Raw genomic sequence first — 24,631 nt, forward strand, 5'->3', positions numbered from 1 at the left:
TCAAATACAATAACTTCTTATGGCTTCTTTACTTTATTTAGCTGCACTTTTAAAAACATCACTGATGTTAAGAATAACTAACATTGAGTTTTGCCTCTCAGAAATAGCGTTACTCTGATATTTTGCCAAACAATGGTCTCAGATTGAGAGCAAGTTGAGAAAACCTTCAGCTTTCAGTTTGCTAGTCATGAGACTGGATGATCTCCTTCCTCACATATAAAACATTCTGATGCACCTGTTTGTGTAGAATATGTCAGAGCTGGAGTCTGGTCACGCCCAAAAGTCACTGCAGATGCAAGAGCTGCTATTGGCTTTGTTTGCTGTGCTTTGCCGAAAGACCACATTATTTTTTAACAGGATGCATGTACACAAACTCTCAGGAACACATTTATTTGCTCACACCAAAATATGTAACTGTGTTCAGATACCTATTTATTATCAAAGTTCCCCATCCCAACTTCAAACAGCTGCAACAACAGGAGGTTAGAAAGTAGAATGTATTAACATCTGCTCATTGCAGATTAATGGGGAAAATCATCTGTAAATTAGGCTTGGAGCTTACTTTACTCATCTGCTCACTCATGCACTGAGGGAAGACAGAGAAAAAGATGCAAAGCCACAGTTTGTCACCCAGAAGTCAGCTCATCTCCTCACATCCTTCTTTCTACACAGTCATTTGTTGTTTCTGTACATCATAATTAATTTGTCTTCCACTGAAGTGAAACATTTCCCCCACAGTCATTTAAATTATGCCTATAATTGATTATTTTTGCACTATTAATGGATATAAAATTTAAACAAAATAATGTAAATTGGAGAGGTGCTCAGGAGAGTGTGGGGATACGGACAACCCTTACTTAGGGTGTTTCAGTAAAATTTTGTCAAACTAAAATTTGACTTGATTTAGCACTAACAGGACAATCTATTATTGCATTTTCAAACTTTTTCTGGTACTTGACAAAGAAATCTCTTGGAAGTCCTTAAAATAAAATTGGAACTTTTTAACTTCCTCCAGAAGAGAATTTCTTTCATATACTTGTTGCTCCTCCCAACCCCATCCAAATGTCCTTCTTATAGCACCTTAATTACACCATGCTCTAAAATTAAACTAAACTTTTTAAGCTGCAATTATTCTTCTGACCAGCTGTGTTTGGAGGTAACTTAAAATTTCTTTCCACCACCAGCGCGATACTAGTCTGATTCTGATTTGATTAGTCTGGCAGAAAAGAGACTTTCTTTGTATACATTAGTGATATAAAGATCATAACAAATGTCCCTTCTAGGTCAAATATACTGTCTTCGAATGCACGCTGTATCATTTTATTAATTAGCATAGAAACTTCTATTTGTTTTGAAACATAGTTAGCTCGATGAAAATAAAACAGAATCTTGGTGTGTCTGGTCTGAATTTAAATTTGTAGGTTTTCTGAAGTAACACAATGTAAGCTTTGAGTTTTTTCAGTTGATATATGATTTAGAGGTTTTTCCAGTCCAATGTATGTTTCATGTAACAAATTATATTTGATTCATTTCACTAAATGTGAGGTCTAAAAGAAGTTTATACTGTAAATGTTTTCCTGTTTGTATGAAGGTCAATTATAAATAACCTCAATTTAATAGATAATAATCCATATCCTGTAAATCCATTTACAAAGTGTTCTTTTGTTACTCATTTTAACATAATTTGAATGCAAAAGAAAACTAACTGCAATATTAAATTTATATTTATAATAACTTTATGATGGGTCTTTACTCATTGGAACCATATTATAATAAAAAAATACAGAAACATGGCGTGGAAAAATCCTAGCAACCTGATTCCCAGAAAGTAAGAGGCAAAAAAACTGTCATTTAAATTGAGCTGGTATAATTGAATGCAGATTTGAACTGTCACCACATGTTATATGTACAACTACTCATCCCTTCCTGCTCACTGTAAACGTCTCCAACTTCTAATTTCTACCTTTTGTGCCCAATTCCAACTTTTCCTCTGTGGAAACCTGTCAACAGAACTAGAGGAGAGCAATGAATCAGCCTCCATTTTTACCTTTAGCATGAAGAATTGAGATATGATGTGCAAATTTGACATCATTAAACCCAATGAATATTACTGTTATGCTTATAGCAGGAAATTCAGCATTATATGTATGCAAATCCATCGCTACAGCCTAGTTGTTAAAATTGATTGAGGTCACACTGCTCTAAGGTAATGCATATCCACCTGCAGTCATTTGTCCTGTTTTATTGATTCTGCTTCAGAGTCTTTATTAGTTGGCATATAATTTCCCTTGGCCGGCTTGGCCTGTGAAAATGAGCTACAAGCTTATCAATGGCCTGTGGCCAGGAAATACCTTCGTGAAGAATAGGCGAGTAGCAAGGGGTGCAGACATTAACTGACACAAATTGACTTTCCCTGACAAGATCATTTTGAATCGAACATTGCAAGATATTTTTTGTCCTGTAACGATTTAAATGGGGTTAAAATTGAATACTTAATGATTAGGAAAATGTGTTGTAAACTAAGGATATTTTTTGGATTTTGTAGTAAGCTTTTAATCTGTCAGTAGACCCACTCATGATTTCAATCAAAGACCAATTTGATATATGTGCTAAGTTGTGATTCTAGGTTGGGCTGCAAAGGTCATCATTGTCAGAATTTCAATCTGGTCATCAACATATCTCTGTGTGACTATGAGCTTTAATTAGATATTATGCTGCCATCATTAAATATACTTCAAAGTCTCTTTTGAAGATATCCCAAAAGACACCCTCATGTGCATTATTTCACCAAAAAACCTAGATGAAGAAGGTACAGAATGACCTAATTAAATGGAGCCCTAGCACATCACTCCAATGGATGAATTGTTTTTAATCTCTGACTTCAACTTGTGAAGTTAATATACGTAGCTACTGAAGTCGATCTGTAAGTTACATGCTGGGAAATATGCTGCATTTGCACTGAGAAGTTAGCCTTGAAGCTTTTGACAACATCTAAAGCTGAAACCATGTGTGACTTTTACAACATAATTGAACAATGCAACATGTATAAAAAACACAAAATGAAGCAGAACATGTCTGTCCTCACTAATCACTAAGGAACCCAAAACATTCCAATTATGCCATAAAAAATACATGTATGAAAAATTTAATTGCTAACTTTAATTAATTTCTCTCAGCTAAACATTATTCATACCAAATTTGTTTTTGTCAGTGTGGTGCATGTTTTGAATCAAATTTTTGCTTCTATAAATTGATTGTTGCTGATCAGGCACCACAAGTCTTTGATGACAAACTTTGAAATTCCTCTGAGAACAAGCTATTGTAATTTTCCACTGCTCTTCGTCGTCTCTGCCATCATCACCATGACCCTCAGCTACTTTCATGCCTCAGGGCCACAACTCCCACTCTACGCCTCACAAACTCCAGAGGAAAACTCCACGGCCTCAGTTTTCCCCTGAAGCCGTGGAGGCTGACCTCCCTGCTGCAGTGACCGCCGGGGCTGCCGTCACCCTGGCTGTCACAGCAGCTGCTCTTCAGCTGGCAGTAGCACCAGCAGCCTCTGCAGCTCAACTGACCGCAGCCATCCCTGCAGCACCAGCAGCCTTTGAATCTTCTGCAGAATTCCACCTGGGGCCCTTAGCTGCAGAGTCTTCCTAAACTCTCAAGTCCTGAGTTTCCTCAAGAGTCTCTGACTCATGAACCTCTCTCTATCTGAGCCTTCTTCAGCTCTGAAGCTTCTTCACTCATGTCTTTCTCCAGAGCTCCTTCCTGGGTTCCGGTATGAAGATCTCCTCCAGGACTTTTTCTTTGGTCTTCCTCATCTCCAGGGTCCCTCTGTAGGTCTATAGGCCTCTTCATTGGTCCCTCAGAGCCACAGCAGATACACGTGTCCCTCCCGAGCACCGGTGTTCCCTCAAGGGTCATCTCCTACCATTTACCACATGACATTGTGTGGCAGTATTTAAAAGATTGAGATGTTTTGAAAATATTGGTCAAAAGAAAAAAATATGTGATTTGAGGGAGACTGCAACATCTGCTGCTTTTCCTTTGTCCTAGTCTAAGGTGTTCTGTCCCTTTCCCCTTCCTTCTGCTCAATTACCAATGCAGTGTATTCAGGTGAAAGGCTCCCACTGCAGCTTATACCTAACAAGCTCAATTTCTTCTACTGGTCCCTGGATTCATCGCCTTGCAGGATTCTAGACACTATTACTAGTAAGTAAAGAGACAGAAAGAGAAAGAGAAAGCAAAGAGAAATATCCTTCCTTTTTGCATAGAATGTCTCCAAAACATATTCCCTGTTGTCTCTCTCCTCTTCCTGGGAAAGATGTTGATTTTCCATTTTTTCTCAATTACTTTGGTTTATTTGTCTAATCAGGTTTAACATTTTCTTAGCTATTTATTCAACCACCACAACATTTAGCCATTTGTTCCCATCATAATAGCAGATTCTCATTCTTTCCAATAACTGCAAATGCCATTATTCCATGCAAGTATGTTTTTTTTAACATTGTCAAGAGAATATTAAACTATTTGTTAGAATCTGTCAAGCAAAATTGATGCATTTCTTTATCGTTTTTTTCCTGAAAATGTCCCCCAAGTTCTATAATTTCTCTTGGGTGAACCTTTCACTGATATTGTTCACAGTTGTTCAAAGTTTTACCCAAAGGGTGTTTTTTATGTTTGCTGCAAGAATGATTGTTATTCTTATTTGTTCACAGCAATGTGCCAAAGCAAGGTTCAAAGAGCATACACAGTAAAATGTGCATGGTGAGGTACTGTAATTACCTCACCATATGACTAGACTGTAGATTTCAAATGGCTGTGAAAATAATCAATAGACATAAACATGTTGCTGTCTTGAGCTTTTTCAGGTAGTGTCACAAAGATCAAAATTTTCTGCATTGAAAAACAGAATGAACTGTCTTAATGAAAATAAGACAAAGCCATTTGACTATGATTTTCACAAACAACCTTGCCAGAGTTTTTATTGATGACACTGACACTTTCATTGACATGAATACTCGCTATCGAGGAATGGACTATCCATTTTGAACAAGTGGCACTCTTCTGTAAGTTACAGAGTACAAAAGAGTCCATTGCAGTTTGTGCTAATCGTTTTGGGAAGTAAACCACTTGTATATTAATATTAATTGAGATGTAAAAAAGGCACCAAAGCAATGGAGAAAATCTATATGAATGTCACATTTACTTTCAATAAAGTGGAGTTTGGAGCCATTCCACCATTTTGGGACATCGATCCCAAACACACATCCAAGGTGATTTTGGAATGGATAAAATTTCATGTCTGGCCCAGAACTCAACCATTTCAAACAATCATGGATGGAGATGATACACCAGGTTCATGGCAGAAAACCAACTAATTAAAGCAAACTCTACTAATTTTGGAGATTGGTCCAATATCTAGCCAGAGCCATGCCAGAAACTCTTTGTGTGATTTCTCCACATCTTACTATGAACTAGATAGCTTTATGTCTCTTGTTGATTATTTTATTGTATTTGCTGTTCAAAACTTTTGCATTCAAATGAACTTTTAGAAGTCCTTTAGATTGTTGTGAATTATCTATGACTGTAAACACTGATGCAGGCATCAGATTGTCTTGATCTATATTTCTTGTATCTGTTCCTATCAATTAGCAGAAGGGCTGTAAAGGCCATAAACGTTCTGTGTTACTAATGGGTGATGTAATATTAAAAATAAGGTGGCCACTATATAATTAAGACAAGTCACATGGTTTCTTTCAATATTACAATTTATTTTCATCATAAATGGTTATATCATGTCAGTGACATGTTGTTTACACTATACAACTAAAAGCAAACATATATAGTTTGCTCCCAACAAGACTTTGATGACAAATGAGTTTTATCCTGACACCTGAAATAGCTATCCATTTATATATATAAAAAAAAAAATCAACCATAAGAAAATTCTATATGGCACAAAAATTAAGTGTCTAATCCAGTGGGCATCCATAATCTAATCTGTCCATTTTATATTGCTTTATCTCCGTCCTTTAGAATTAGTGGTGCTTCCTTCCATGATGCCTGTGGATGTCTGCTTACATGTTTTATCTGTTTGACTGATTGCATACACAATCTTCCAAACTCTCACCTAGTTTTAAGTGCACTGTGTGAGACGAATGATACACACTTGCCCATGTCTAAATCGACCCTGGCCTGGTTTGAGCACATCGAGGCAGCTTGAATGCTGGCTTCAGTGAATGGTAGCAGCTGTCTTGCTGAGACATTCCAAGTGACAGGGTGGCTCTTCATGTCATATCATGGTTATGTGCCAGTGCTCAGACAGGGGTCCTCTGGCTCAGATGCACACACTGAGACCCGGGTAAGCGTCCCCAAAGGAAGGAAGGCGTTCCACGGATAAGAATGAGAACAGTGTAATCATGCCAGACCTGGGTCCTGTTGAATGTGTGCCTGTCCTTGCACTGGGTTGTGCGTGTGTGTGAATTTGCATACCTGAATGTGGGAACGCTTACGCTGGGATGATCCAAAGCGTAAATAGCATGGGTGCATATTTCTATATTATCTTCTCCAAGGGCATACTGTAATAATGAATACATCATCCTGTTATCTGAAGTCAGCAGTATTTGCTGATACCTTGGTTCCTGAATAGACTTAAATAGCTCACCGTACAAACACACACACTTCTCCCAATTCTCCCAAAAGTTGAATTTCATTGATCCAGTAGGCCCATGTTGGCATCATTGTAATTATCTTATTAGTTGTGATTTTTTTTACCGAAATGTAGTACACATAGCACAGCAAATATAATCATTCACCCTCACAAATGATTCTCCTCAAAGGCCCTTTAAAGTATGTTTTGCTGACTTTTTGAATAATCGTCTACTATCCTGTACCAAATGTATTTAGTTATCTTCAAATATCTTCTTTGAGGTTAAATTTAAATAGTGATTACTGCGTACATTTTGGAATGTAAATCTGTCCTTTTATTCGGTTTATTCCTTATGTTTGGAACCTTAAAAGTAAAACTGCTTTAGCCTTGAGAAGACTTCTCAAACTTCATTTTACTGGGACCAATGTGCTGCAGCTTTTAGATGCATCCCTGCTTCAACACACTGAATCCAATAATTTGGTCATTAGAAACACTATTGAACTCAATGCCACTTAGGAGAAATTCCAGCTACTTGATTCAGGTGTTTGAGATCTCAGACATTTGTGAAAGTTGCAGCATGCCACCCCTCAAGGACTACAAGACTAGATTAGGATGAAGATTACAAAATTGATTATGTGATTTAAAGCAGCTCATGTTTGCCTCAGTGACTTTCCATTGTTTGTTTGCAGTGGGAAAGTTTTTTTTCCCCCTACTTTTCAAACTTTTTGTCAAATCACAGACTTTATCCTTTAGGACATAATGTCTTTTTCCATATAAGTTAAAGTTGTAGAAGGCATGAAAGAGTAAAATGGTGAATGGGAGAGGAAAGATGGTGAAAATGGGACTTAAACTGTTAAAATCCTGCCCTATGGGAGAGAGACTACAGACAGTGACACCAGGCAATTCATTAGTGGCAGGAAACGCTGTGATCCGAAGCAGCTGTGAGCATGCTAATGTTCTTCCCTTGACTGGACATGCCACTCTTTTGCCCGATGTCAATGTAGGAGGCTACCAGATTACTCTCAGGAAGCAGATGTTTGGAAAGGACTTTTAACATTCATGTGGCCCTGATGAGTAATTAATTCTGGCATTCATTTTGCACAGAGGGCTTTAATTTTTATTTATCCAGTTTATGCTTGCTGAAGTCACTTTCTTTATGGTCTCTATCATAAGCCTATTGCACATTTATAATATTTCTGGGACATGTACATTGCCATTGCCTCTCATCAAAGGAAACCAGTGGTTGAAGTGGTTCTACCTGCATATGGACTAAATTAATCTATTTTCTGGATGTGGTGGGCTGTTTGTTTCTCCAAAATTAAAACAGCACTCATGCTGGGTGGCACTTTCATTTCCTGCCTGCTCTCCACACATAAGAATAATGTATGTAGAAGCTTTAAAATGATTAGGCATTTTATGATACAGATTTGCAGAGTTTGAATTTTGATTATTGCATTCATAAACATGTTAGAAGTTCAGAAATTCAAAGTGTCTGGAGGGTTACAGTAATAGATTTGCATGAAAGAAGCAGTTTGCAGGTTAAAAACCCTTAATGGATGTGATCATCTAAAACCACTGAATTATGCTTTATGCTATTGTTAAATATGAGATAAAATTATATTATTAGAAACCAGGTGGCTATTTCCTGCAGCAACTGCTTAAATGATGCCCACTAGATATCTGGTTAATTAAATTGTCATTTCCTTTTTTCCTCTGTCATTCATATCACACCGAGAGAACCATATAGCAAGAAATGCTATTCCATACAAATAAGTTAAAACAAAAGTATGTATTGAATAAAAATGTAATTTCTATATTAGTATGCAAAGGAACCAACTCGATTTGATTGATTGTTCAGTATTTAGATCTGCAGTTGGGAGACGTGGCTTGAATGTGGACCCAAGGACGCATTCTTACTCTTGAGGTCAACAGCCCTGTTGTTCTGTCGGCCTTAATCACTTTTCACATTAGCATGTTGGCACTGCTGGGGATCGATTGGCTGCCCACGCTCGGCATGTGTTCTGGTCTTGCTTCAATTACACTTGATTCGAATCAAAGATAATTTATTTGTTCTACAAGTGGAAGAGAGTCACACCAACCCAGCTTAATCAGCGCTGGTAGAAATAAAGTTGGTTATTGATCAATCTCTTATTATATCTGTCACAGGTTTGTATATGAGGGCAGTAACACACCAGGTACAGATCAACCAACCTGTCATATGACATAATACTAATGCGATGCTTTCAACCTTCTTTAAGTAAAATCAGGTTTTCTCTATATACCACGCTGGCTTCTTTCTCCAACACGTTACATTTATTTATTTCAGTATAATCCAGCTATTTCCAAATTTGGTAGAAAAACTAAACTATGATTGGTACATGTTGTGAAAATGAGTGTTGGTTTTTAGGGGGGTTGTTTGTTTGTAGTACATAAGCTAAAAGAAGAAGCATAGTTAAGTCACTTCTTTCACCTGGTTGTGATCTTTGGGTTTTGTCAAGCTTTCCTGTATTTCATATTTTAAACCGTCTTATTTCAGTTTTTGTTATTTTTGATGTTTTGTGGTTTTGTTATTTGTAACGGTGTGCAACCAAGATATCTTTCCTCTCTATATCTTTAGCCATGAGTAACTTAGGAAGATTTCAACAAACAAATCCTAGAAGGCTCTGACTCGTGATCATTTGTCAGCTTTTGCCCAAATAGTTTGCTGCTTGTGGCTTTCAGTCCTTTGTACCAAACTCAGGATTGTTCCTGGTGTTTGGAGATGGAGTGTCTAAGTGTGTGGGTCCTAAACTATGGAACATCTTGCCCCTTCAACTTTGCTTCCGGTTTAGTTTCTACGTGTAACAAATGACAGTATAAATGTAACTGTTATGCTAATTGAAACTTATAACTAAAATGCACAAATTTAGAATAGTTTCCCCAGGTTTGTTTGTTTATGTGATGCTTCATCTTATGCATCTTGAGTGTTGTCTTGCTCCAGGTGTCATCTGCTGAAGTAAAACATAGTTTTAGATTTTCCAAGGACCAAGAAGTGTGACAAGAAAATTTTTTTATTTAAGAACAAAACTGATACTGACTTGGTGAAAACTGAAACAAAGTATATGGGAGGTAAATTTCCGATAGTATGAGACAGATTGAAAGCAAATGAAGACAGTTTAAAAATATTACACTGAGTTTCAATTAAAATGCAATTCAATTGATTTCAAAATAAACCATTTCAGGTGCAGATGAAGCATTTCTTCAAGAAATTTAGATCCAACCTAAGCAATGAAAATCTGATTCATCAAATGCAGTTTCTGACGGGACAAAGTTCTGCCCATATTCTTCTGATTTTCCATGGAAAGACTTTAAATCTTCAAATTTATTGATGTTCTCATAAGTTGATGCTTTAAAGATGAATACAAATAAAAATTCCAGTAAAATCAGCCCACCGCACCTTGAACACATTTTAGTGATACACTAAATAGTAGATTAGCAAGAGAGGAAGATTTTTGTGCTTTTTAGAAAGCATAAGTAAAATGAAAGCCACTACAGTTTTTTTTTTTTTTATTTTAATTCATTTCTCTTAATTCCTGATTAAATATGGCAAAAAATAATTACTAGTCATAAAGTTGTGCTGCAATGTTTTAGCTAACCTGCTCTTTATTTTGAACCCATTAGCTTCTGTCAAGAAACGTTTTGGCAGTTGCTCCTACCTGCAAGGTAGTCATTTATTTAATTTCATGCAATCCCACCTGTTTTGTTTTTACATTTATATGAATCTACTGTATATAAATATGTTTGATACAGATATACGGTATCCATTGTTACAGACCTAATATTACAACTATGCCTCCATAATATGCAGACAAGAATAGCTTACGAGATTTAATGTTGGAGAACAGGGCAAAAAAAACTGAAATAAAAAGCAGAAAAACCAAAAATACATCATGACGAAAAGTTTTAGATGTTATTGAAACACTTCTGTACAGCAAGAAACTTGTTTATATAATAATCACGTCACGTTGCTTTTACGTTTGTTCACCTTGTCTGGGCATAAAGCACATATAGCAGTTCTGTGTGTGAGTGTGTGTAGCGTTAACAGAAATACTCAGTGATTCCAGTATCGAATGTTTAAAAGCATCAGAGTTCTGTGCAGAATACTAATCAGTTGGAAACTATAGAAATAGTCAGAGATGCATTCAGAAGCCTGTATGAAACAAACTTGAGAGGGAAAGGATTATTATTTTACACAAAGGGAATATAAATGTACAGGGACACAGGAAAAAAACAAAAAAACATCCAGAAGCATGGATGCAATAAATATTTTCAAAACTTTGTGCAACAACCAATTCATCCTACCTCTTGGGAGATTTTGACATTCAAAAAACTTGGAAAATAAATAACATTCAAGAACACAAATGATCCTGTTATGGCTGAAATGGAAGACTGGAAATGAAGAAAGCAAAAAAAAAAAAAAAACCATTTATGAAAGTGTTACTCATGCAGGTAAGAAAAAAAACTTGAGGTAACTAGGATTTGAAACTGTGAGGAAATACTAAGCTCATTACAAGATTGTGATGAGTTTAGATGAGTTTAAAACCAGTTGTGCTCAAACTTGCCTTAGCATGGCCTGAAAAGGCTATTCATGTTTGGTTTGATAGCTAGTTAGCTAATGCTATCATTAGCTAGTAATTGCTAATGGTTGTACCAGTAATTAAAACAAGTTAACAGGCATATATGCTTGATAATGTACCTGATTATTTGTTAAAAGAATGAAGATGGCGATGCAAACGTTGAGTCAGCAGAGTGGGTGTGCTCTCCGTCTGTGTTAAGTTGCTGCTGAGCCTGATAGGCTAAACTGTGTGAGCTCATTTCCTTGAATGCGCAGTGAGAGTGAAGCTGACTACTTATTCTTACCAGTGAGCTTAAAGCTAAATTAAGTAATGTTCACTCTAAATACTAAGTAGATTGCATTTTTCATATTAAGTAAATGTTACTTAATAAGTACAAGCAATAAGAGCATATTTATGGTAGCCTAGTAAAGTGTATGTAAGTCAGGGTAGGTATTGGATTTTACAGTGCAGTATCAGTGACATAAATGACTGGCTGTGCATCACAGCTCAGTCCTGTTCATGGACTTTGGATGTTGCAGGTCGCAGCACTGAATACGAATCAGTTTACCTCACTTTCCTGTGTGTGCACCATGCTGCAGGCACTAAGGGAGATAACACTAACTCGCATTGATCCTCCATTCCAGCTCTTTTGTTAGCTGATTACAGAGGGGGCTTGTGACCACAGGCTGTTACATTGCAGACGCCCAATGTCAGGTTTAACTTGGGGCAAGGCATCCCGAATATATTATGTTGAGGGATTCTGATAAATCACTGAGTGTGGCTAATCCAGGATGTTGCTCTCGACTTGAAGGACGCAGAAGGCAAATTGCCTCGAAGGTGACATGAATCATCATTTCGTACAGAACTTTGCATGGCTGTTGTCAGTTGCCATGGTCTGTTGTCTTCTGAAAGTCCACTGATAAATTGTGGTTGTGCACTTAAAATGCAGTGGAACAAAGAAAGTACACTCATACGGAAAAAATATATATGTTATAGTTTTAGAGCTTCAGTGAATGATAATGAAATATTACAGCCTAAAAGGTTTGTGAAGCCAGAAGATTTTAGAACTACACTGTTGTTTTGTTGAAAACTGTTATTGCAGAGATTGTATTAAAAATGTAGAAAATTTTAAAAATGTTTATTTCATGGAGTAATGTGAGATCTCTGCTCTCTGCATTGAGAACAATAATTCAGTAACTCTGTTAGGTGACCAGAACTGCTGTGGCCCATAGAGAGAGAAAAACATTACTATATTACAAAATGTTTGATAATTGGAAGAAAGTGTCGATAACTGTTAATAACTGTAAACCCGTCAAATCAGGCTTCCCTCTCCTCAACCGGATTCAATCTTTTGAATCTTTGAAACCTGTTTCCTTTCTATTCTTGTTTGCAGAGTCACAACATTTAAACCACCATATGTTTTATAGAATGTACTATCCAAATGCCAATGTGAATATTCATCAGTATCAGAGAGGTGAGTCTGCACCTGTGGACATTTACCACCATCTTCTTGGTTTTTGTTAATCATTACTTTGTGTAATATAGCCACAAAGTTCTGAGTCTACTATCTATACTTTGAGTCATCCTAGTAGTTGGCACATCTGGTTTTACATTCAAATAACATTTGGGTCCCTCTTAGGTTTTAAGCAATGTCACTGGTGAGATTGTAGGCTGTAATGTCAGTATAAGTTAGTGAATGAGTAGAGGGATAGATGGTTGTTTGGTTGTATCCGCTGAAGTTCTAAACCCAAACCTTGACTATTTTTGGTGAAGGTAACCAGAGATGCTTTGAAAGCATCATGGGATCAATGGGGGTCTGATGATATTGCATTTTTGATGACTGCTACTTGAGAGATATCCCCCTGGCTGTAGCCATAGCAACCCCTAAGTAAAGCCTCTCTATTCTTTTCAGTGCTTTTATAGAGCCTCACAGAGCTGAACCCTCATGAATTCAAATGTGAACGCAGAACTCATACATTTATCTTATCAACAAAGCACTTATTTAAATAAAATCTCTTATGCAAAGTAATTTTTTTCTGTTTTGAAAGGTGTTTGCATAATAAATGTACTTCAAATCACTCTCTTTCCATGTCTCTTTGTGTTGTGTTTAAAACAACCTAGTGCCAATTCTGAATGCTCTTATCTGATCTCCTCAACCCTACATTACTGCATAAATACAAAAGCAGCCAAAGTTTTTATCCCAAAGTCAAACAGATGCAGTGTGCTTGTATCTTCTCTTTAGGTTACATCTATCTACAGAAGCAGTCTCAAACCTATTTTCATTTTTCTGCCATAATAAAATGACTGTCCTCAAAGGCCCGGTTGTGGCAGAGTGTATTGCAGTACTTATCACTGATTTGACAAGTGCTACTTTTTACCATGACTTAATTTAGAAGCATACAGATAAAATCATATTTGGATGATAAAAAATTACACTTAAGCACACAACTTGAAGGTACTATGTAGAGTTTCTGGCCACATAAATAGTTATGGCCCTCCAGTATTCAGGTCTTGCATGACTTTGCTCCAAGTGGTCACTCAGGAGATCTGACACCTGGTCACGTTTTGTATTCTTGCATCGCACCACTGCAAAACAGTGCTGAAAAACATTCTGCACAGCATTTTCATGATAAGTTAGCTTTTGGATTTTCTATACATTAAATACTTATGTGAATTTATCTTTTCTCAAAGGGAGATTATAGGTCAGAAAAAAATCAAGTAAAGGTCAAAGCCAAGCACCATGACAGACATTATGAGTGATAAGTACAAGCATAAAATTAAATGGCAGCATTAGCATAGCCATTTAAAAGTGTGAAGCTGAAGGTAGAAAAAAAGAACAGGTGGAAGATGTACACATCTGATGGGAAATAACAGAGTAGAGTTAACAACAGTGTAGAATGAAAAAAGTGCTCCAACTAAAAAATGTTAAAATAAAGTTGTGAATAACCAGGGAGTAAGTACAAAATCTTCCCATTAAATTGTCTCTAACAGGGATAAGAGTCATTTGGGTTTTACAGCTGGGGTGACACGTCGTCCTGTGTCTCATCTCCAAGTGAATAATGAGGTTTATCTGTGGACAATCTTTAACAGCCCTTTGAATATGTAATGAGTGCAGCAAAGTTCATATCCCTTTACCTATTTCACTTTTTATCACATTACCACCAGACACTACAATAAGTTTTATTGGATCTTTGTATCGTAGACCAACATAAAGTTATGCATTGTTGTGAAGTGGTAGGAAAATGGTAAAAGAATTTTTTTTATGAATAAAAGTCTATTGTTGTCCTGGTAGGTGAACCTCTTCTTCAGTCTCAGGTTCTGGTTCCCTCCAACAGAGTTTATTTAAGGATCACCCAGTATTTAAACATATTTATGTCTATGGGCATCTTTCCATCACCTCTGACCTTCATCCCTTTTGTAACAGAAGACAGCAAACCCCACAGCATGATTCCATTACTTAGACTTCACCCATGATATAAAATCATAATAACATGCTGTTATTTGTCTCTGGTAAAAATATCTGGAAAAGTTCAAACAGAATAAATAAATGTGTAAGGCACAGTAGATACAGACCCATCCAATAAATTCTGATATATTTGAAAAGCCCATTTATTTTAGGAACTCTATCACAAAGTGGAAAAACATTGACTAGATTAATTACAGGCAGATGAATTATGTTAATTATGATGATTTTCCACTTACAGCTAATGAAAACATGACATCTAAAATTAGAATAATATATCAGAATGTCATGGACCGAGTTAAAAACAGGAGGAGTCACAGGATATATTAGAAAGATAGGGTTTTTTTATTTTAACCCAAAGATTATAAATGACAAAAGATAAACTGAGCTCATAAAAGAGGTCAAAGAAACAAAACTGAACTCCGGCAAAAATGTAAAAAAACTAACTGACTGTACAAACAAACATAAATGACCTGACAAAGAAATGACACACAGGAGTTTATATACTGGCTGATCAGACCAATTAAGACACAATAGAGTAACTAAACAGAATACAATTACAAATAACAGTACAGCTAAGTTTGGTTAAACTAAAGACCCAAAAATGAAAATCAAAAAATATTAAACTTTAAATCCTAACATTTACTTAAATACAAAACTTTTCTAAACAAAGAAACTACAAATTCCCCCTGCATGCAGGAACTAGTGGTTCGGTCCAATCAGCATTTAAGCCTGCTGAGATCTGGGCCCCATCCTTCGTTTGGCAACTCCAAGACAGGTAAGTACCGGTGGGAAAATCAAACAGAATTAATCTGATGCAAACAAAATTAACTTCAAGTTGATATAAATACATATGTTAACTAAATGTGCGCGCTAACAAGTAGAACAAATGTATTCAAATCAACCAATAAATGTTTTTTTTATTGAAACTGAGGTGTTGTTGCATTTGTATGCATAAAAAGAGTTACCGACTAAAGAGTGTCGGTAACTCAGAAAAATACAAAGGCTTTGATTTAAAACAGAAATTTAAGGTTAATGACAAATATGTTCAGTCTATTCCTAAAGGTTATTTTCAAAAGATACTTTTAATCTGACAAACAAGACTCATTTAGATGCACATTCAATTTATTGAATATGTAATTGCAGTCCATTAAAGATTTATCAGGTGATTAAAGTTTGCTAATTCTCAGATGGCATAAAATTTCAACATACGCTTGTATAAGAACTTAAAACCAGCCACAAATACTGTAGTTTAATAGTAAAAGCACAATTGGCACACTGCTTTTATTTCCATTGCATTCTGCCTGAGTTTAGAGGATCTGACAATAAATCCAGGTGATAAAATTCCAGGGCTTACATTAAAAGCAATTTTGCAAATGTGGAACAACAAGTCTCTTTTAGTCTGACTGTGTTTTCAGTCATATATATATATAAATGTATGCGTGTATATGTGTGTGGGTGTGTATGTTTTGGTTCACATGCATTTCATGGATCACTGAATCACACAAAGGGTCAAAGATGGCAGGGGTTTTCATTTAGACTGAGACCTTCTCAAGTGAAGCAATGCTAGGAGACATACAGCTGTTTTAGACGTTTTAAGGTGTGTGTAAACACACAGACCAACTGTGCACAGACACAAATTGTTGGGGGTCACAGATGTCCACAAAGGATAAATTCAGAAGGATGCCAAAGGCTGACACTGAATGTTGACTGACATGGAGCCAAACTGACATTTAGAAACGATTTTTCTAAACAATTCTTGTTTGATTTGCTATTACTTACAAGAAAAATAAAACACTTACATACCTGAAAAAAATGTGGATATTTGGTGAAACCTAAATGATCATCATCTTCTTTCAGGATCCAACGGCAGTCATCATCATCAACATTAAAATTTGCAAAGATATGGAGCAGAAGAAAAGAACGTCAAACATGCGTGTCCTGGTTTATTATGTCTTCAGGAGTGACTCTATTGAATAAACGGAGAACCAAAGCTGGATCATTTCTGCCAGACTCACATTCAGATAATCTCATTATTGCAGTACCTGATAAAAAAGAGCTATTTTCATATACCTCAATCAAAATAAAATAAATCAGTATAATTTGATATCCACTTCTTATATTATCTGTAATGATATTTAAAAATGAACCTGCCAGCCACACAGTGTAACACGGAGCATGGCTCACATCTGAGGGATAGTTCAGCTTGGACCTTGGCTAAAGTCCACTTTCCTTTTGGCCGAGTAAACCTTCGTCTCTCAAGGTTTGGCGCTGTAGCTTTCGACTGCAAATGAGCTGTGAAGCCCAAGCTTGCAACTGGTCTGAACGTCTTAACACCAATGTTACTTACAGAACAATTACACCAAATTTAACATTTTAAAAATGATCAGTCAGTAGCAGAATTTAATAGAGTTGTGTTTTAAAGAGCAATAATAATTGTATGAAACTGCAAAATGTCCGTCTGTTGTTATATGTTTATACAGGATTCTGGGAAGTTTGAATCTGAAATACAAATTGTCATATTATTGTTTTAAATGGGCAGTATTGTGTATTTCCCAGGTATATAGTACAATTTTATAAAATATGCCATATATCAAACATGACTTCAAAAAAATATGACTTTGCAAATTAATGTCTTGAAATTGGGCCTCTGTCTCTTTAAGACACTCTGCCTTCAGCATATCATCACAATATTCCTCCATTAAGCCTTTAACATCGTTCTTATTAATCAGAACATGATCACAGATTATATCACATCCAATTATACACAACAAAAGCATTTTAGAACATAGTGAATATAATGAATGCATCAATATTTTAAAGCACAGTTTGAGTTTTATCTATTATGTATTATATTTCTGATCGGCCATTCACCCAGCTGTGTGTTTCTATACGGGACCCCCTTTACATGGTGGCAAAAATCTCAAAGGTCAAATAATTACTAGTTAGCTCCTCTGATTGGTGAGAATGGAGAACAAAAGGTCTCATGAAGACGTTTCTGCTACAGTGAGCAATTTATGAGGAGAAAGAACAATTTGCATATACCTAACCTTTGATTTACCAATCCCCTAGATACATTAGGAAAAAGAAACAGCCTTCATAAAAATCCCTCTCACCTCATTTGAGTCTTGGTTTGTATTCAGTGTCCTCTGCCTTTCAACCCTTTCATCAGTTTTCTGCTCTTCCCAGAAACATTGAGGCACTCACCTATCAAGTAGCTATTATGTCTCTTTTTATGTTGCAAGGTTGCTCTCTTCACTCTGCAAGTACAAACACTATCAAACTCTAAAACTTTAAATAGAACTTGGTGTCCTTTCTCACTCTGCCTATTTAAACATATAGAAGGACAAAGAGGGAATACAGAAAAAATAAGGCATAGAGAAGAGTTTACAATTGACCAGACATTCATGTCATTTTTTGCTTGATGAATTGATCTAAATGTCCATCCAGGCTGGACCTACTCATTTGCAGTTATCTATGGCTTTGGTTCATTGTCTTATAAATTGAAATATAAAGTTTGCACAAAACAAAAACATTTGTTTGGTTTTCAGTATTATGATATATTCCCTCTTTTATGCTGATCATCCTTCTTGAGACTTTTACAAAACTAGAAGATAGTGTTGAGAAAGCCTAGCCAAAGCGACCTACCTCTTTGTAAAAATACAATTACACACCATGTTAAATGGTAAATTAATTGTTAACCCTGTCCTGCTGCTCAGTCATGTCTGACAACATGCAGAAGTCTAAACCATATTAAAATGTTTTATATTATTCTCTAATTCCGTCTCTATGCAACAAAATGAAAAACATGAGGTTAAAATGACATAAATAGGAGAATTTGAAGGTAATACTACTGCTGACCAAAACAAAACCCAAACAAATTCGCATTTTTTGCCAAAAATAACTTGATGATTCCCTTCAGGTTTAGGAAAATATTTAGTGGATGTACAGACAAAAGCTGAATTTTCAGGAATTGTGCATGACTTTAATATCTGGTGTAAAACTGCTTTACAAAAAGAACATGTACTGTTGGTCAGAGGTAGGGGTCTGCCAGTCAGGGGCTGCTGAACCGTTTCAGGTTCTAGAGGATTTGCTTTAAATGTTGGAACCATAAATTTTGTTCTATACCAGAAAATGCAGCAGGAAAACGTCCAGCCAGCAGTTAATACGATTAAACTCAGCAGTTCTTGTGTTATGCAGTAAAACAATGATCAACACAGCAGATGTGAGAACTTCTTAGAGATCAAGCACTTATTTCAAAACACACTGGAACCTTTAGAAATTTTTTTTTATGCATGAGAAATTTTACAGTAAAGGCCATTTTACTAATGGCCTTTTCCTGGCAGCTTCTCTCCTCTTGCATTCATTTCCAGTACAAAGAATCATTATTCCCTCAGATAAAGATGGCACATTGGCAGAACTCCAGCTAAAGGAAGTAAACGATAGCAGGTATACCACAGAAATTCTTTCCTATTTCTACTGAAGAAGAAAGAACATGGAAAAAGAAGCAAAAGTCAAAGGAACGTTGCATTTCTGCTGTCTTGAAGTAGGTCATTTACAGAGCTTGGCATTTGTCTTATGTGACAACCCTATTAATCATGGAATGAGCAGTGTCAATGCCCAATGGCTTTGCTCTGCAGGTGGGTTGTCCCACTGGATGCCAGGACTGTTACCTCTGTGTTCTGCCAGCAAGCCCTTCTTTTTTTCACCTTTCCTCTTCATCCCCCGATACTCTGAAATGGCTTTCCTTGCATGCCCTTTGTGCACATCTGACACTCACCTCTTTGATTTTCTGTGTCCTTGAAAGTTTTATTAAAATATATATGGATAGTTTCCAGCTTCCAAACACAACAAGAACATCTTAACACAAATGTCCATTCATTTCTCCCATTTTGCTTCATTGTTGGGTTGTTCTGTGTTGATTCCAACAGGTAGAAAATGTCCCTGCACTGAAGCTAATTACACAACACAGTCTGCTTCAAAGTATTCTCCATATTGGTGGCAAAAATACATCCTAACAAAATGGAGAATTGATGAAGGAACATCTTATAACACCTTGTATGTTGGAGATGCTAGAGTAAATTATTTCATTTTTGATTCCACTGTACATTGAATTTTGCCACTTTGCTTTGGTTATTCTGGTCTCATTGTAAAATGAGGAGCTGTTAATAACACAGCAATACACACATCATGGAGTGGTGAAAAATAGGATTAGTAATCCACAAGTTTTTGTAATTGATTTGCAAGTGTTATTTGAATGTTAGATACATTTTATGAAAACATGAATTAAATCTCTAAACAAAATCTTTGTCAGAGACACAAAGGAACAATAGTGAATCCATGCAGTCAGAGGAACTAGATCTGGTCAGGCAATCTTCAGGCAGAAATCTGACTTGTTCAATATTAGTTTGAGGGAGGGATTAGTGACAGTTAAAGCTGGATTAGGGCTCTGCCCTCTCAGGTGGTGACACCTCTCTGTGTGAGTGTGTATGGTTTGCCCTCAACTGCTATTGATAGCATTCAGTCAGATTCTACAGTCGTTCATCTTGGTGCATTTAAGACTTGAGATGAGTGGATTTATGAACAGAGCCTTCTGTTAAGTCAAGGTGAACATCACAGACATGATAAAGTGTGAATTAGTTGGAGTGTGTACCTAATTCGCCGTTTGTGTTGCTGAACTCACATGTTTGATAAAACTCTTCAACTATGTTGTATTTTAAACCTTCTCTGTTCCCACTGAGGGTTTCTACATCTTTCTACATCTCAGTTTTATTTATTCCCTTCATTCATTACTTTCCCTCCACTATCATAATCTTTTTTTACGCCTGTAGAAAGTTGCAGCCTCTGCCAACAGGCGTTTGGCAGAAGCCAAAATAACTCAGGTGTTTCCACACTTTTCAACTTTTTATAAACTCATCTGGTGGAGCTTCTAATTTAATTCTGCATCTCCAAGCTACTCAGGCAAATAATCTAATCATAATCACTCTTTTGCTTTCTCAAATTTCTATATACTCATTCTTCAGTAATGAAGCATGAAAAATGATGGGAGCCAGACGGACCCTGTCCCGGTTTTGAGAGAAGTTAAGAACGACAGATGAACTGCACCCACTGATAACAGCACATTATACAGTACATGCTAAAACACAAGATGAAGTTAATAACAGCACAGAAAAAGTAGCAGATACATTTATGACAACATAACTTGTGCAGAAATGTGCATAGTACATTTGATTCAGGAAGATTTCCGCTAATATTTGTAGTAAATATAAGCAGTGAGTTTAAATCGTTTTATTTTTGACTCTTCCAGACTTTCATTATGACAAACCTTTGCCCTAATACACATGCTGGTACTGTATATATGAACTGTTCAAATCATTACCCTGACACCACAACTGTTCTGGAATGATTATGCATACATGGTGTGTCTAATTTTCTGTAAATGTGGCACTGTATATCATACTAAAATATCTCTTCACATTCCTCTCCTACAGAAAAGCTGATAACATATTTTGTTGACAAACATTATCTCCCTTTCATTACAACTGCAGATGGGAAGGGGAAGAAAAGAGAAAGGCTACCTGATCATGCAGCTCCAATAAGAAAAAAAACACAACTTCAAAGTAATTTATTTGAATCTCAAACCATTTTTAGGGAATGACAAATGTTCATGGGAAGATTTTTGACAGTAAAACAATTGTAAAAAAGGGTTTTGTGAAACACAAAGTCAAAAGAACTTTTCATTTTTGCAGGATTAAATGTAGAGCAGAGTATGGATTAGTAAAAGAAGTAGAACCATGCACAGGAACCGCATGCTGAGTGATGGTTCATTTGATTGAGTTGATTCAGAAAGGAAATAGTCTTTTGATTTTGGAAACCTTTTAGAATATTTGGAACAAGCCTGCAGAATAGTGTGCTTTGGGTGAAATGTTGGAAGATCTCTCTGCAGTGAAGAAAAGTGTTTGGTGATATATGTCAGTCCTTATTCATTGCCTTTCTAGCCTCACCACCTATCCACTGTCACAGTTCTAACTGAGGAGGATCAGCCTGCATGGCAGACAGCGACTCCTGCCTCTTAAATTTAGGTGGGGCTTTTTGAAGCTTCTAGCTTTTTCTGTCTTTTCAACATGACTTCTAGCTTCTTGTTTCTTCTCTGCCGCTTAATATTTTTTTTTTTTTTCCTCTTAAGTTTACTTTCTCAGAAGACAGACGCTCATCTTATTACAGGTCTAAAAATCACAACAAAATTGTCCTGGTAGATGTAGATGACGGGCCAATTAAAAGTGAACTTCCTCAAAGTAAAGGGTTCAAATAGTTTGATTTTACTTTTAATAACTTTGGCTCATGATCCTTAGAGCCCAACCTGTAGTTTTGGGTATATCATCACACAGTAATTTTTCAACTTTCTACGTGTCGGAAAAGTACAGAAAAACAATTTCTTACACAGTACAGTTTTCCAACATTGTCACTTTGCTATCATGAAAATATGGCATAATTGGAAAACCCTCATGCTCACAGACTGACCCTCTTCTACTTTACTTAGCTGTCAATGCTGTGTGTGTGCAAAGTGGGAAAAAGTTACCTCAGCCTTCTTTGCACTATTTATGGCTAACAATAGTGACACTAATGACTCCCATTAAAAAGGCCACTCACAGCACATTGCTAAAGTCTCCAGGCCTTTAACACAGAGCAGTCTGCTTCAGTGGACACTGCTATTTTCTCTAAATACAATCAGACAAATTAAAAAGACTATAAAACGTCCGTCTATCATCTTGTACAGCAATCAGGAGCCCATTTTGTTTATTTACCACATAGAATCTCCAAATGTTTTTTGTGTGTTTAGAAGAACATATATGCCATTAATGAGAGTAATTTAGAGAGGTTTGTATTTATTACGTTTAAAGGCACTGGGCAGTGTACAAACCACATGGACATTTTCAGATTTTTTTTTAAATTACAATCACAAATGTGAATCCATTTTGTTGGAACTGTATGGAGCAACACAAAGCAGAGCATAATTGATAATTGGGAATAATTAAGGATTGTAAAAAACATATTTTTACAATCTTTAATAGTACTAAATGTGTATCAAGATTATCATGTGAATACATATTTTAGTACACTCCTAAAAGTTTTGGTTCTTTTGGTCTATTTTGATGTTGGTGTTTTCTTACATCTGATTTCTTAAATCTTGTCTTCCTCCATGAAAGTGTCTTAGAGACTTCTTCTTTTCAAGTGAGCATATTAAAAGTATTCTATACAATTTTTGAGCAATGCTTTTCTTGGAAAGAATAAATCAGTCAAGTAATTACATGGGGTGCATAAATAGGATGTTTTTATATAACAACTGATGTTTTGTATTCATGAAGTCCCCATCTTGAGCTAAAATCATTTTGCTCTCAAAGGTCATGTGGTGAAGAGAGAGGAGGGGATAGGTTCAGTCTGAGAAGTGGTGCTGCAGCAGTAAAGGTCAAAAACAAGAATCTTAAAAAACTGTTTTTGCCATGTTTGCAAAAACCTTGGATATTTATTCCCTTTTTACTCTTCTTTTTCACCTTTGTTTTTACTTCTACTTTATACAAGAAATGTCTGAGGTAATGTATTGCCTCCCAGGTGTACTAATTATAGATGTTAATGCAAAATTCAGTGTTGTAAACGTGAATTTATTAACTTTGTCTAAATAAAAATCTGTTCCATAAATTAATTTAGTATAACCACTGTTATGTTAGGCTCAAATATGTGTGTTGGTATCCAGCACCAGACATGTTTTAACCTTGGTTGTCTTTTCATAACTTAAAAAAATAAAGAAGAAGTTAAACCTGCTGAAGTTTATCATAATTTGCAGACTGAGAAAAGCTCTGGCCTCTGAAGCATTTCTAACCCTGCAGAAAACTGCTACCTACCTTGGACCATAAATCACTTTTAGGGAGAAAAAGACTAAATTGATCTCCAAAATATAATCTAAAGCTTGGCATACCAAATTAAAATGGGAAATGTACAACTACGAAATGTTTTGGGTAATTACTTTTCTTGGTAAATGTAATTCCCAATTCAACGGCATTAAACATTGGCAGTGTTCTTGTAATCCACTCATTAGGTTTTCTGCTAACTATTATTTAATAATGACTAAGTATTAATTAACCAAAGGGTTTCATGTTGGATTCCTGGCATTTGAAGGAGAGGCTGTTCATGCTGTATGACTTTTGCTTTAAGTCACACTTCCTTGGCTGCTATAAATAAAAATGTTCTCACACTTTGCATAGAAACCAACTCTGGACTAACAATTCACAGGAAATGAACTCTATGAATGTGTGAATAAATGTGTGAAAAAGCAAAACATCGCTATGATGTAAGTTAATATAATTACAATAATTCCTCTTTATAGTGTTTGGTGTAAAATGTGAAGCATTTTGGTCACTGGTTGTTTTTAAATGTGATTTATAGAAATAAATTTGACATTGACATTGGACAACTGACTGATGGAAAAATAATGTATGTTCTTTAGCATAAATCTTGATGGACAATATCTGGTCATCAGTTCATGGCCTTAAGCTCACACACTCTAGTGTTACCCAGCATGACTGAGATCCAAGCAATTCCTCCTGTGAATGGTTCAAAAACAAAGTGAAGGTTATGGAGTGCCCTTGTCAAAATCTTGATTTATGTCCTTATCCTTAAAAACCTTTCAACGAAGCTGAATTAAAAGCATTTGTGTAAAAACAAGGTCACAGATTTTTGCCAGAGCTGTAAATGACTAATTGTCAGTTCCAGCAGTTGACGCTCGATGTCAGCTGGTGGATGTCAGATGATGAGACCAGCTGTCAGGGTTTGTGGTTTGCTTGTTTTTTCTTAAAAACAAAAAATATGCTTTGAAAAGAACTTTTGTGGTTATGTAGGTTATGACATCAAAATTTGTTCTATATG

Source organism: Gambusia affinis, linkage group LG15 (genome assembly GCF_019740435.1).
Source record: "Gambusia affinis linkage group LG15, SWU_Gaff_1.0, whole genome shotgun sequence".
NCBI classification, from domain to species: domain Eukaryota; kingdom Metazoa; phylum Chordata; class Actinopteri; order Cyprinodontiformes; family Poeciliidae; genus Gambusia; species Gambusia affinis.